The 15,000-nt window shown below is 48.8% G+C and overlaps 1 protein-coding gene across 1 annotated transcript in view; it reads left to right on the top strand.

The window, feature by feature from the left end:
* Window positions 1-4,904: 4,904 nt before the first annotated feature.
* Window positions 4,905-15,000, top strand: part of LOC136178456 (LIM domain-containing protein A-like) — a 16,974-nt gene continuing 6,878 nt past the window's right edge. Inside the window, exon 1 of the mRNA XM_065952307.1 lies at window positions 4,905-6,297. The gene's annotated coding sequence lies outside the window, so the exon portion shown is untranslated. The remainder of the gene's footprint in view (window positions 6,298-15,000) is intronic.

Raw genomic sequence — 15,000 nt, 5'->3', positions numbered from 1 at the left:
TCCAACCCATTGAGTCTGAGGTGAATGACCCCATCGTGCTAAAATGCTAACTTATTTCCTGGTTTTAGAACTCCTTCCTGTGGCGCTCTTATCATTAGGGGCGGAGACTTTGGATGGAGCTGGTTTATTAAAGTCTTAATCTGGGATGTTTCACACTTAAATCAAGTATCTCCTCTGAAAATAACTCTGTGAGTCATGACTGTCTACAATGGGTGTAACACCCGAGTCCCACTGTCTGTGATGTTTTCAGAGTTTTCAGAGTCCTATCTTCACTTTGTTTACATCGCCCGGACGGCCGGCTGACTCCTCCCCTCGTGTATAAAAGTTGTTTAATTGAGGGACTAGAGAAAAGAAGAATAACATACTGTACTCACTGCTTAACTGTGTTTCTAGATCACGCTCATTTCAGGTAAATTTACATGCAGTGTGAAGATACCAGCAGAATAAAGATCACTAGCATTAGCATGCTAACACAACAATGCAGCGTGAGTTGTTTTGGTTTCATGCTGGAGCTCAAGGGCGACATCTGCTGGATCAAAACATCACATAAAGACTTTAAGGATTGGTCACTTTCAATGCCATCATTACACGAGGCCGGCTGTTGGACGTGTTACAGGTTATGTCCCTTTTTGCTTTTTTTATCATCAATGATTTATTGACGAGAGGACGACGAGGGGGAGAGGGGGAGAGGAAGACGAGGGAGAGAGGAAGAAGAGGGGGAGAGGAAGACGAGGGGGAGACGAAGAAGAGGGGGGAGACGAGGGGGAGAGGGAGACGAGGGAGAGAGGGAGACGAGGGGGAGAGGAAGAAGAGGGGGAGAGGGAGACGAGGGGGAGAGGAAGAAGAGGGGGAGAGGGAGACGAGGGGGAGAGGGAGACGAGGGAGAGAGGAGGGGGAGAGGAAGACGAGGGGGAGAGGAAGACGAGGGGGACGAGGGGGAGAGGAGGGGGAGAGGAAGACGAGGGGGAGAGGAAGAGAGGGAGACGAGGGGGAGAGGGAGACGAGGGGGAGAGGAAGAAGAGGGGGAGAGGGAGAAGAGGGGGAGAGGGAGACGAGGGAGAGAGGAGGGGGAGAGGAAGACGAGGGGGAGAGGAAGAAGAGGGGGAGAGGAAGACGAGGGAGAGAGGAAGAAGAGGGGGAGAGGAAGACGAGGGGGAGAGGAAGAAGAGGGGGAGAGGGAGACGAGGGGGAGAGGGAGAAGAGGGGGAGAGGAAGAAGAGGGAGACGAGGGAGAGAGGGAGACGAGGGGGAGAGGAAGAAGAGGGGGAGAGGGAGACGAGGGGGAGAGGAAGAAGAGGGGGAGAGGAGGGGGAGAGAGGAGGGGGAGAGGAAGACGAGGGGGAGAGGAAGAGAGGGAGACGAGGGGGAGAGGGAGACGAGGGGGAGAGGAAGAAGAGGGGGAGAGGGAGACGAGGGGGAGAGTGAGAAGAGGGGGAGAGGGAGACGGAGAGAGGAGGGGGAGAGGGAGAGGAAGAAGAGGGGGAGAGGAAGACGAGGGAGAGAGGAAGAGAGGGAGACGAGGGGGAGAGGGAGACGAGGGGGAGAGTGAGAAGAGGGGGAGAGGGAGACGAGGGAGAGAGGGAGACGAGGGAGAGAGGAGGGGGAGAGGAAGACGAGGGGGAGAGGAAGAAGAGGGGGAGAGGAAGACGAGGGAGAGAGGAAGAAGAGGGGGAGAGGAAGACGAGGGGGAGAGGAAGAAGAGGGGGAGAGGAAGACGAGGGGGAGAGGGAGACGAGGGGGAGAGGAAGAAGAGGGAGACGAGGGGGAGAGGGAGAGGGAGACGAGGGAGAGAGGAAGAAGAGGGGGAGAGGAAGACGAGGGAGAGAGGAAGAAGAGGGGGAGAGGGAGACGAGGGGGAGAGGGAGACGAGGGAGAGAGGAGGGGGAGAGGAAGACGAGGAAGAGAGGGAGACGAGGGGGAGAGGGAGACGAGGGGGAGAGGAAGAAGAGGGGGAGAGGGAGACGAGGGGGAGAGGAAGAAGAGGGGGAGAGGGAGACGAGGGGGAGAGGGGGACGAGGGAGAGAGGAAGACGAGGGAGAGAGGAAGAAGAGGGGGAGAGGAAGACGAGGGGGAGAGGAAGAGAGGGAGACGAGGGGGAGAGGGAGACGAGGGGGAGAGAGAGAAGAGGGGGAGAGTGAGAAGAGGGGAGAGGGAGACGAGGGAGAGAGGAGGGGGAGAGGAAGACGAGGGGGAGAGGGAGACGAGGGGGAGAGGAAGACGAGGGGGAGAGGAAGACGAGGGAGAGAGGGAGAGAGTCCGGCCTGGGTGCGAGCTGAGCGGCGGTTCTGTTGGGGTTTGAACCCGGGAGGCCTGGAGCTGTTTTTGGGTTTCCAGCATGCAGACACTGAGTTCATGGTGTCTCTCCTTCAGGTGAGAATCTGTGTGTGACACTTGATCACAGAGCTCTGCAGCTCAGATCAATAGCAGAGCAGGTAATCCATCATTCTGTGTGTCATCCATCATACTGCTCCAGCTGCAGGTCTGTTCTCACTCTCACCTGTCACTCAGGTGTGCTGCTCACACACCAACAGGAGAGAGTCAGAGGAGGATGTGTCCTTTACATGAATGAGGAGTCTTGATGACAAACATAAACGCATCATTTTGTTTTTTATAGGCTATAGATAATATTGTATTAAATGTTTGTACAAACAGATCACACACAGGATTTGAAGACAATCGGAACAACACCCAGAGAGCATGAAGTAATAACAGAGGTACAGGAGGGGCGCCAATCGACATCGCCTCTGTTGTAATCAGTGACATGAAAAACTCAGATTTAGTTCACCTAATAAATGAGCCTTTTGTTTTCACACACTGACACTCTTCTGCTGCTCGACTTAAAGGAGCAGAGAGAGTCACAGAACATAGTTCTTCACTCTCAGCTTGCTGTAAGTTTCTTGAATTAAGCAGTTCTGTTAAAGTGAGAGAGACAGAGAGGGGGAGAGAGGGAGACAGAGAGAGAGGGGGAGAGAGACAGAGAGGGGGGAGAGAGAGACAGAGGGGGAGAGAGGGAGACAGAGAGAGAGGGGGAGGGAGGGGGAGAGAGAGGGAGAAAGAGGGGGAGAGAGACAGAGAGGGGGGAGAGAGAGAGAAAGAGGGAGACAGAGAGAGAGATAGACAGAGAGGGGGAGAGAGAGAGGGGGAGACAGAGAGAGAGATAGACAGAGAGGGGGAGAGAGACCTGCTGCTGACAGTCACCTCAAAAACAGATTGTGATTATACTAAATCCTCACACACACACAAAGAGGTGGGATTGACGGGAGATTATCTCACGTGCACACTGATTTTATAGTGTGTTGTGTGTGTGTGTGTGTGAGAGAGAGAGAGAGAGTGTGTGTGTGTGTGTGTGTGTGTGAGAGAGAGAGAGAGAGAGTGTGTGTGTGTGTGAGAGAGAGAGTGTGTGTGTGTGTGTGAGAGAGTGAGACAGCACAGCTGGATTAACACCTGCTGTCAGAGAGTTTAATTTCCTTTATGGTGCAGAAATCATTCATCAGATTTAAAGAATGCATCTCACTATAAGACATCACTCACTCTTAAAGGGACACTTCACCATGAAACATGAATCTGTTGACTTTGGGTCATATGTGTAGAAATGTGAAATACATTACAAGTTGGTGCCTTCTTGACTGAGAAAAGACAGAAAGTGACTTTTTGGCTCATGGATGAAAGACAACAACTCCCAGAATGCACAGCTCCGCCCCAGCTCCAGCCGCTGCCGACAGGCCGGTCTTGTGCCCCCTGTTCCTCCATCAGCCTCGACTGCTCGCCGCTACACTGCAGCTCGTAGAGATAGACACAAACATCTGACTCAACACAGGACTTCAAAACCCCCTTCATCCATCTCACTTTGAAGATGAAACATACGATCATCATACCGTGTTATCTTTCTCCATTGAGCCTGTTAGCATAGCTTCCAAGCAATATGGCGAATGTTGAGTTTAGATTCTGCGAGTGAGGTCCCGCCCTCTGATCTGTGATTGGTCTGTAGCTTCAGTGCCCCCACCTCCCTGTGGGTGGGTTGAAAACATGAAGAAGTAGTGTTGTAGCTTCTCCCCCTCGAACCAAAGCAGCCTCCAATGACGCAAAATGACGATTTTTTGCATCATCTGAGGATCTTTGTCAGACTTGGAAATACAAAATTACAAAGATTTCACATCTCAGGGGAAAATGAGGGCGGGATGCACCACCATTCAAAAATACTACCAGGTTTCTAATGATCCAAAGATTAATGCTAATGGGTGAAGTATCCCTTTAAAGGGATTTAAAGAGACCAGCCGAGGCCTAGATGGAGTGACTGGATCTCCATCGGGGACCGAGTCACCTGCTGACACTGAAAAACATCCTCCATCATTTAAAGACATGACGCCAAAAGAAAAGGGGACATTTATTAAAAGTGAGAACACATGCACACTGTGACAGGAGGATTCATGTGTTTTAATTCTCTTATAATAATGTTGTCATCGGGGCCTAGTGGTTAGTGCTCGCGCCCCATGTACAGAGGCTGTAGTCTTCAAAGCAGGCGGCACTGGGTCGAATCCGACCCGTGGCTCCTTTCCTGCATGTCGTTCCCCACAGTCTGCCTCTAGTGGACACTCGAGGAACTGCAGGATTTTACACTCCAGCATCGGCTTGCCGCTTGGTCATTCCCCACGCTCTCCTCTCTCTCTCTCTCTCTCTCTCTCTCTCTCTGTCTCTCTCTCTCTCTCTTTCTCTCTCTTTCGCTCTCTCTCTCTCTCTCTCTCTCTCTCTCTCTCTCTCTCTCTGTCTCTCTCTCTCTCTCTCTCTCTCTCTCTCTCTTTCTCTCTCTTCTCTTTCTGTCTCTCTCTCTCTCTCTTTCTCTCTCTCTCTCTCTCTCTCTTCTGTCTCTCTCTCTCTCTCTCCTCTCTCTCTCTCTCTCTTCTCTCTCTTCTTTCTCTCTCTCTCTCTCTCTCTCTGTCTTTCTCTCTCTTTCGCTCTCTCTCTCTCCCTGATTTCTGACTCACGGCATGGAGCAGGAAAGCCCGAGCCACCGAGCCCCATCCAGAGAGGGGGCGTGGTCAGACACAGCTCATTTACATATTTAAAGATACAGACACAGAAACAGCCTGTTCTGAGCAGGGCTGAAATAGAGGGGTTTATAGACGTGATCAAATACAGGATCAGAGCGGATTTAGAACAAGAAACTTCACAGTTTGTTATTTTTCTGGAAAAACTTCCTTCATGGAAATCTTGTTTGTTTTATTTCATTCATCTTTACACAAATGAGATTGCATAGAACCAGATTATAAAATATAAAAGTTGTATCAGGAGGGGTCAAGAAGCCTGCAGGCTCATAGAACGGAGCTCAACTTTCTTAGGTGACAAAAACAAAAGGACAAAAATGTACACACATATCTTCGCTTAAAAAAACAGACAATGATGTGTTGAAATCGTTAAATAAAAAATATATCATACACACTTAGCGGCTACATCAGATGCATGTGAATGTGAAAAACATCAACCAAGAGGCACACACCCAAACTGTCACAACATGCTATCCCTGACGCCCTTCTCAGGTGGCTTGATTCACTAACGTGCTGTCACTGAGCTCATGTTGTTGTACGTTCACATTGATTCTGTTACAAAAGGGGGGGTTGCTTAGTCCCCTCATTACCCCCTGGGGTCTGTGAGGAAAAGATGTATTGAAGTTTATTAATTCTAAACATTGAGAAACAGAGATCGTGTGAAACTGTGGAAATGTAAAACATAGAATGTCAGGATTTTGTAAACAGCTGTCGTCTCTGTAAAGTCGAAAATAAAGGATTTGTATTAAAGGTGTGAATACTGCAGATCCACATTTCTGCTTCTTTTAAGTCTCGTTGCACAAAGTGTCCTGAGGGGGCACCCTGCTGTGTGTGTTAGCTCTATGGTGGAACTTGAGTGTTTGCAGTGAGACGGTCTCTTTAAGGCTGGACGGGCTGCTGTCTGACGAGGACGGACGGGCGGACGCAGACTCAGAGGCTGCTCCCGTTTATCCCGGTGCCAACCGAACCACATCTCCTCCAACATCTCTGCGTCTTTTCTGCCTTTTTTTTTTGAATAACAATTATCCACAAGCAGACACCGTGAAGGAGTCCGACAGACTCGCTGCTGCTGCTGCAGCCGCAAACAGAGCCCTCTGCTGCGGACACACAGTGAGCTCACACACCGCTGCACTGCTGGATGTTTCCTGTCTTCATGGAGGAGACGAGGGAGGAGTGACAGCAGGGAGGAGAAGCTCGATCTGTCGGAGGAGAAGTACCGAGTGAGAAAGAACCGAGCAGCAAGATGTCTGTCCCGGTGAGTGTGAGAGCGTCCGCAGGCTCCAATGTGTCATTTATCTGCGCACACACACACACACACACACACACACACACACACACACACACACACACACACACACACACACACACCCTGATTCACACCCAACGGCTCTGATTTTCTTCCCCGTCACCTCTGAGATCAGATGTTTGTCTGTAATCGTGTAATAGAGTTCAAAATGTAATTGTCATTAATTTCATGCTCGGATATTTTGAAGTGAAACTCTGATCTCATGGAGCCTGAAGCTGCAGTTCAGTGAGTGCTCTCTGTTTCTGTACAGACAGAGTTATTCCTGGCAGGCCTGTCAGCACATCAGACAGCTGATGTGTGTGTGTGTGTGTGTGTGTGTGTGTGTGTGTGTGTGTGTGTGTGTGTGTGTGTGCGTGTGTGTGTGTGTGTGTGTGTGTGTGTATTCAGGCACACACTCACATGTTTCTGGTGAAATGGTCTTGATGCAGCTTGTTGTGTTTTTTTCACATTCCTAAGGATGTGTCTCACAAACTGTGTGTGTGTGTGTGTGTGTGTGTGTGTGTGTGTGTGTGTGTGTGTGTGTGTGTGTGTGTGTGTGTGTGTGTGTGTGTGTGTGTGTACACTTCAGATTGAACAGGCTCCACTTTTATTGCATTCTTTTCATTATGGGGAACACAATAAATTGATGACACTCACTGTTCTCGTCTGAGCCAATCACAGATCGATCATGACATCATCTCTTCACGTGTGTGGGCGATGTGTCATGTGACATGTCATGTCGAATCTGGAGGCTATGCCAGGGTCGTGGTTTTCAGCATCAGAAGGGTTCTGCTTTGTGTTTGTAGTACATCTGTAGTCCGAGCTGTATTGACCAATCATGAACGACCTCTCAGCTCTGAACAGATTTCTGTACACACCTGAAGCTAACAATAATTGTTATGGGATTTATGGGCAGTGGTGATTCTAGACTCCATAAGGACCCCGGGCAAAAATTCAACAGGGGCCCCTCCAACCAGCGTTCATCACCATGATGTCTGCCAGGGTCCTGATGCCTCCTCATCGTTCCTCTTTATCTTCCTCCGGTGACTTTCATTCACAAACTCTGTGTTCCACAGAAATAACGCATGCAACGCTTAGCAGGGCGACGAGAGTGATGGGGCCCACTGAGGGAGGTTTCCTAGCGTCATTGCAAAATTAGCCCATTTCGAGCCACTGCTTTGGTTTAAAGTTTGTCAGCCTTCAGGCCCCCCCCCCCCCCCCCCACTGGCCTGGGGGCCCCAAGCAGTCGCCTGCCTTGCCTGTTGACAAGCAGCGCCTCAGGTAATGGGCCGGGGAATGATGGCGTTCTCGTTTCAGTCGTAAACACTGCGTGGAAACGTTTTGGTTGGAGGTCGTTTATCGCTAACCTCAGGCTTCACTGTAATATCTGAGAAATGAACGTCTGTTCCCAGAGGCAGATATCGAGTATCAGGTGGTGATAGACGATGATTGTTGATGGGCTCTGTGTGTCCAATCTTTCCCACGTCTCTTTAACTTCTCTCTCTGTGATAGAACCATAAATAAATCCATGGATTATTCATCTGTGTGTTTCTCATCTGCTCTATAAAAACCTCTCGTGCTCTGTATGCAGAGCTTCATTACGATGGCTGCACTTTGTCCTCTGGGACTTCACAGATGTCTGAACATGTCTGCTCTTGTTTGTGGAGCAGCAGCCTTTAAAGCTTTAGTAGAATATGCAGTCAGTACTTTTGAATAAGAGGAGAATGAAACTGGCCAAAACCACCAAATAGAAGAGTCGGATAAAATATGAGGATTAAACTTCTCAAAACTTATCATACAGTACAAACATTTTCTAAACCAAGTGGCAGATCTCTGTGCTGCAGTTCCTCCAGTGTCCACTAGAGTCTGTCTCCTGCAGTGAGTCAGTCTCCATAGAGCTCTATGTTAAAATAAACATGTTTACATCCTGGTACAAAAACCGTTTGGGTCTCTGTTCAATTATACCAGCTGAATTTTTATAAAACTAAACTGTTTACATTATAGTAAGGCTTAAAGTGATGTAGAATTAGGGGGCGTGGCCTCTTTGAGTGACAGGTGAGAGCTGCTAGCTTGTCTAATTCAGTCCCTGACCTTTAACCTCTGGCTCATGTTTGTGCTGGAGATTTGTTCCTGTAAATACCTGGAAATCATCGACACAGACGGTGAAGTGGTGAATTGAAGCCTGCAGATACATATTGATGTCTCTGACACTAAATATCAAACTTTACTGACAGATCCACGTCATCAGAATCATTCAAACTGATGGTTTTATTTAGGCTCATGTAGTGAGCCGTTTCTGATAAGTAACTTTCATTATGACAATATATAAACATAAAAAAATAAAAAAATAAAAGTCCGCCCCATATTTCATCAGCGCCGTCTCGCCTTCATTATCCCAGACGACCTCAGAGGACCGGACGTGTACACTAATGTAATCCCTGATGTAGAGTTAAACATTAGACTAACACAGAGACCATAGAGCCTCCAGATTTCATTCATATCCTTCAATATCGAGCATTTATCATCAAGTGTGGTTTTTAGTTTAATAAAGATGACTGCGTTAAGACGCACAGAGACACGGCGGTGGCTTCACACATTTCACCTCCTCCACTCAGCATGTCTTCATCAGCTGCACGTATTTATTCTGTAAATAATTCAAGTGTGGACATTAAGTCAGGTCATCTCTGACACCATCATTAGGTCTCTAAATCCTCATAATGAGTCACAGAGCAGACCGAGTTTACCACGAAAGAAACGACCAACAATCAAACGTTTTTGTTTGTTGATCAAACCTTTGATTAATAATATGATGACTGACGGGAGCACTCTGACAATATGAAGAAGACAGTGTGGGTCCTGTAAACATGTAAACATGTACACATGTACACATGTACACATGTACACATGTACACAACACATGTACACATGTACACATGTACACAACACATGTACACATGTAAACATGTACACAACACATGTAAACATGTACACAACACATGTAAACATGTACACAACACATGTAAACATGTAAACATGTACACATGTAAACATGTAAACATGTACACATGTACACATGTACACATGTAAACATGTACACAACACATGTAAACATGTAAACATGTACACATGTACACATGTAAACATGTAAACATGTACACATGTACACATGTACACATGTAAACATGTACACATGTAAACATGTACACATGTACACATGTACACAACACATGTAAACATGTACACAACACATGTAAACATGTACACATGTAAACATGTAAACATGTACACATGTACACATGTACACATGTAAACATGTACACAACACATGTAAACATGTAAACATGTAAACATGTACACATGTACACATGTAAACATGTAAACATGTACACATGTAAACATGTACACATGTACACATGTAAACATGTACACAACACATGTAAACATGTAAACATGTACACATGTAAACATGTAAACATGTAAACATGTACACATGTAAACATGTAAACATGTACACATGTACACATGTACACATGTAAACATGTACACAACACATGTAAACATGTACACATGTACACATGTACACATGTTGTAAACATGTACACATGTACACATGTAAACATGTACACATGTACACATGTTGTACACATGTACACATGTACACATGTTGTAAACATGTAAACATGTAAACATGTACACATGTACACATGTAAACATGTACACATGTAAACATGTTGTAAACATGTACACATGTACACATGTACACATGTAAACATGTAAACATGTACACATGTAAACATGTAAACATGTACACATGTACACATGTTGTAAACATGTACACATGTACACATGTACACATGTACACATGTTGTAAACATGTACACATGTAAACACTGTAGATATACTCGTGTGTAATGATGAACGCTGGATGTTTTGGCGTGAATGCAGCAGCGACGTGATGTCACTCTCTGATTGGGTGAATGCAGCAGCGACGTGATGTCACTCTCTGATTGGGTGAATGCAGCAGCGACGTGATGTCACTCTCTGATTGGGTGAATGCAGCAGCGACGTGATGTCACTCTCTGATTGGGTGAATGCAGCAGCGACGTGATGTCACTCTCTGATTGGGTGAATGCAGCAGCGACGTGGTGTCACTCTCTGATTGGGTGAATGCAGCAGCGACGTGGTGTCACTCTCTGATTGGGTGAATGCAGCAGCGACGTGGTGTCACTCTCTGATATGTAGCAGCGACGTGGTGTCACTCTCTGATTGGTCTTCAGTTTGTGATCCTCCTGCTGCAGTAAACTATCCATATGTCCATTTCATCCTTCACTTCATTCACAAACTCCTCCGTTTCTGAATCAGAAAGTTTTGTTTCTTTGTCTAAACTTCCGGGATCCAGCGCTGGAAACCTTAGCTCCGCCCCCTCGTTTGTATGCTTCTTCATTCACGAGCTGCTTTGCGTTGAGCGTTTATGGTTGAATGTGGGCGTGTAGAGGGCGGAACATGGGACTAATCTACGTGCGCACATTTCCAGGTGGATCGTGATTTATAAAGGGAACATTGCGTGCAGGTGTGCGTACGAACGGTTTTATAAATCAGAATTATTTTGTGCGCACGCCATTTCTGGGTTTTTGGCACACGTACATTTTTAGTATGGATTCTACGCACTCTTTTCTAAATGAGACCCCAGGTATGTTAGCTCGTTCACTGTTCGTCATACTTAGATTCATTTGCTCTGTACATCCAATGAGAAGCTCCGTATCGTCTGTTTGCTGCACTCTGACCGTTCAGAGGAGCTGAAGTGTCAATAACACGAGGACACACACACAGACTTCATGATGGCGGTACTGTTGGTTCAGCAGCATGTTGCCATGGAGACGGTTGCCTACCTGAGGATGAAGTGCAGTGTGTGTTTGTTGTCTCTTTTTTCTACAAATATTATGATAAAAATTGTTCTGTAGCTGATGCTGACATCATCAGTGACGTCATCGCACCTGCACAATGTGCCATGTTTCCATGGCAACCATAATCCCTCTCACCTGGTCTGTGTGTGTGTGTGTGTGTGTGTGTGTGTGTGTGTGTGTGTGTGTGTGTTCTTCACACTCGTTTGCAGCACCAGAGAGCAGAGCAGGGTCAGATATATTTAGGAGTACACACACACACATATACACACATACACACACACACACACACACACACACACACACACACACATACACACACACACTGACACACATCGTCGTCCTGTAAGAGAGATAATAGAAGTCGTACTCAGTCGAGGCTGCTGGAACATAAAATATGAGCGTTCAGAAATGACTTTTATTTTAATCTCAGTCTGTTGATCATTTAGATTCTTAAAGTTATGATCTCTTCATTCATCTCGTTTGTAATCAGATGTTTGGAGGGTCTCTGAGAGGCCGTGTGGAGGGTCTATGTGAGGCCGTGTGGAGGGTCTATGTGAGGCCGTGTGGAGGGTCTCTGAGGCCGTGTTGAGGGTCTATGTGAGGCCGTGTGGAGGGTCTCTGAGAGGCCGTGTTGAGGGTCTATGTGAGGCCGTGTTGAGGGTCTATGTGAGGCCGTGTTGAGGGTCTATGTGAGGCCGTGTGGAGGGTCTATGTGAGGCCGTGTGGAGGGTCTATGAGAGGCCGTGTTGAGGGTCTATGAGAGGCCGTGTGGAGGGTCTCTGAGAGGCCGTGTTGAGGGTCTATGTGAGGCCGTGTGGAGGGTCTCTGAGAGGCCGTGTTGAGGGTCTATGAGAGGCCGTGTGGAGGGTCTCTGAGAGGCCGTGTTGAGGGTCTATGTGAGGCCGTGTGGAGGGTCTCTGAGAGGCCGTGTTGAGGGTCTATGTGAGGCCGTGTGGAGGGTCTCTGAGGCCGTGTTGAGGGTCTATGTGAGGCCGTGTTGAGGGTCTATGAGAGGCCGTGTTGAGGGTCTATGTGAGGCCGTGTTGAGGGTCTATGAGAGGCCGTGTTGAGGGTCTATGTGAGGCCGTGTTGAGGGTCTATGTGAGGCCGTGTTGAGGGTCTATGAGAGGCCGTGTTGAGGGTCTATGTGAGGCCGTGTGGAGGGTCTATGTGAGGCCGTGTGGAGGGTCTATGTGAGGCCGTGTGGAGGGTCTATGAGAGGCCGTGTTGAGGGTCTATGTGAGGCCGTGTTGAGGGTCTATGTGAGGCCGTGTTGAGGGTCTATGAGAGGCCGTGTTGAGGGTCTATGTGAGGCCGTGTTGAGGGTCTATGTGAGGCCGTGTGAAGGGTCTATGTGAGGCCGTGTTGAGGGTCTATGAGAGGCCGTGTTGAGGGTCTATGAGAGGCCGTGTTGAGGGTCTATGTGAGGCCGTGTTGAGGGTCTATGTGAGGCCGTGTTGAGGGTCTATGTGAGGCCGTGTTGAGGGTCTATGTGAGGCCGTGTGGAGGGTCTATGTGAGGCCGTGTTGAGGGTCTAGGCGGGGTTTCTGGAGGCTGTGTTCAGGGACTCCCAGCGTCTGTGTGCAGCACTTCCATATTAATCATCACTACTTACAGAAAGAAGCCCCGCCTCCATCCCAACAGCACACACACACACACACACACCTCGCATCTCAATTTCCCTCGCTCTCCTGGCTCTCGGCGGGGAGTTGCCAGGGGCAACAGGAGGGAGGGTGCAGCGTGTCAGTCACAAACAGGAGGTGTGTGTGTGTGTGTGTGTGTGTGTGTGTGTGTGTGTGTGTGTGTGTGTGTGTGTGTGTGTGTGTGTGTGTGTGTGTGTGTGTGTGTGTGTGTGTGTGTGTGTGTGTGTGTGTGTGTGTGTGTGTGTGTGTGTGTGTGTGGAGGAAGTGTTGTTACATAAGACCTGAAGGGATCGCTCTGAAATGTGAGCTGAAATAATTCTGACCTAATTTCACTGCTTCACTCCTGCAGCAAGGTCAGGAGTGTGTGTGAGAGACGCGCACACACACACAGACACACAGACACACATAGACACACACACACACAGACACACAGACACACACATAGACACACACACACACACAGACACACAGTCTCTGTGTCGTCTCTGAGTCGTCTCTGTGTCGTCTCTGTGTCGTCTCTGTGTCGTCTCTGTGTCGTCTCTGAGTCGTCTCTGAGTCGTCTCTGAGTCGTCTCTGAGTCGTCTCTGTGTCGTCTCTGAGTCGTCTCTTAGTCGTCTCTGAGTCGTCTCTCTGTCGTCTCTGTGTCGTCTCTGTGTCGTCTCTGAGTCGTCTCTGAGTCGTCTCTGAGTCGTCTCTCTGTCGTCTCTGTGTCGTCTCTGTGTCGTCTCTGAGTCGTCTCTCTGTCGTCTCTGTGTCGTCTCTGTGTCGTCTCTCTGTCGTCTCTGAGTCGTCTCTCTGTCGTCTCTGAGTCGTCTCTGAGTCGTCTCTGTGTCGTCTCTGTGTCGTCTCTCTGTCGTCTCTGAGTCGTCTCTGAGTCGTCTCTGAGTCGTCTCTCTGTCGTCTCTGAGTCGTCTCTGAGTCGTCTCTGTGTCGTCTCTGTGTCGTCTCTGTGTCGTCTCTGAGTCGTCTCTGTGTCGTCTCTGTCGTCTCTGTCGTCTCTGTGTCGTCTCTGAGTCGTCTCTGAGTCGTCTCTGTGTCGTCTCTGAGTCGTCTCTGTGTCGTCTCTGAGTCGTCTCTGAGTCGTCTCTGAGTCGTCTCTGAGTCGTCTCTGAGTCGTCTCTGAGTCGTCTCTTAGTCGTCTCTGAGCCGTCTCTCTGTCGTCTCTGTGTCGTCTCTGTGTCGTCTCTGAGTCGTCTCTGAGTCGTCTCTGAGTCGTCTCTCTGTCGTCTCTGTGTCGTCTCTGTGTCGTCTCTGAGTCGTCTCTCTGTCGTCTCTGTGTCGTCTCTGTGTCGTCTCTCTGTCGTCTCTGAGTCGTCTCTCTGTCGTCTCTGAGTCGTCTCTGAGTCGTCTCTGTGTCGTCTCTGTGTCGTCTCTCTGTCGTCTCTGAGTCGTCTCTGAGTCGTCTCTGAGTCGTCTCTCTGTCGTCTCTGAGTCGTCTCTGAGTCGTCTCTGTGTCGTCTCTGTGTCGTCTCTGAGTCGTCTCTGTGTCGTCTCTGAGTCGTCTCTGTGTCGTCTCTGTGTCGTCTCTGAGTCGTCTCTGAGTCGTCTCTGTGTCGTCTCTGTGTCGTCTCTGTGTCGTCTCTGAGTCGTCTCTCTGTCGTCTCTGTGTCGTCTCTGTGTCGTCTCTGTGTCGTCTCTGTGTCGTCTCTGTGTCGTCTCTTAGTCGTCTCTGTGTCGTCTCTGAGTCGTCTCTGAGTCGTCTCTGAGTCGTCTCTGTGTCGTCTCTGAGTCGTCTCTGTGTCGTCTCTGTGTCGTCTCTGAGTCGTCTCTGTGTCGTCTCTGAGTCGTCTCTGTGTCGTCTCTGAGTCGTCTCTGTGTCGTCTCTGAGTCGTCTCTGAGTCGTCTCTGTGTCGTCTCTGAGTCGTCTCTGTGTCGTCTCTGAGTCGTCTCTGAGTCGTCTCTGAGTCGTCTCTGTGTCGTCTCTGTCGTCTCTGTGTCGTCTCTTAGTCGTCTCTGAGTCGTCTCTCTGTCGTCTCTCTGTCGTCTCTCTGTCGTCTCTGAGTCGTCTCTGAGTCGTCTCTGAGTCGTCTCTCTGTCGTCTCTGTGTCGTCTCTGTGTCGTCTCTGAGTCGTCTCTCTGTCGTCTCTGTGTCGTCTCTGTGTCGTCTCTCTGTCGTCTCTGAGTCG

Source organism: Labrus bergylta, unplaced genomic scaffold, assembly GCF_963930695.1.
Source record: "Labrus bergylta unplaced genomic scaffold, fLabBer1.1 SCAFFOLD_118, whole genome shotgun sequence".
NCBI lineage: Eukaryota > Metazoa > Chordata > Actinopteri > Labriformes > Labridae > Labrus > Labrus bergylta.
The sequence above is the reverse complement of the archived record's forward strand: the minus strand, read 5'-3'. Positions and strand labels throughout refer to the sequence as shown.